Below are 783 nucleotides of genomic sequence, written 5' to 3' on the forward strand. Positions count from 1 at the left end.
AGGGCGGTTGAATCAAATTTTGGGGGAATTTTTGTGTGGGGGGGAGGATTTTCACGCGGTGGGCGGGGGGAGTTTGGCGCATGGTCGGTTTCTCCTAGTGCAGTCCCACGTGTCAGTGAAGAGGCAAGCCAAAGTGCGTTCCGTTTGCGTGAGCCGTGTGCAGGACCGAACATGTGTGGGGTGCAATGCAACCGCGACACGAGCGCTGTGAGTGTACCACCTTTTTCCTTTTAAACTAGGTGCTTCGCCCCCTCAAAAAAAATGTTGCTTCGCGCGATCCATCGATACTACTACTAGTAATCCGGTAATCCCGACTAAAATGGCGCGGCCGGGTCTTTTCCCGCGCGATATGCTGGGAGGTTGGCTTAATTGGGTTGTTTAGATTTGTCTTGGTTCAATAAAAAGCAGAGTTGGTGATGATGGTGTGCCTGTCATCCTGCAATATAGGCCGTCTGATGTATATCTAACGGATAGGAAGGAAACTATGACAATTTACCCGCACTCCTCTCCACATTTACATATAAGTCTTTCCCTCGTTCTTCCTTTTCTCCCACAAGATCTTGATCTTCCGTGCAACGCACGGGCATCTTGCTAGTACTCCTACAATATGTATATTATTGTGAAAGTTCATATACACTAGCCGAGATTAATGCAAACACGGCAGGTTTTCATTACATTTCAAACTTTTATAGGACAGAAAAATAAAAGAAACCCAACCCTAAACCTATTCTATGGTGGAGACCGACGTACTCCATCTGCAATCTCTATGTACAGGGGCGGGGT

Source organism: Triticum aestivum, chromosome 7B (assembly GCF_018294505.1).
Source record: "Triticum aestivum cultivar Chinese Spring chromosome 7B, IWGSC CS RefSeq v2.1, whole genome shotgun sequence".
Lineage (NCBI taxonomy): Eukaryota > Viridiplantae > Streptophyta > Magnoliopsida > Poales > Poaceae > Triticum > Triticum aestivum.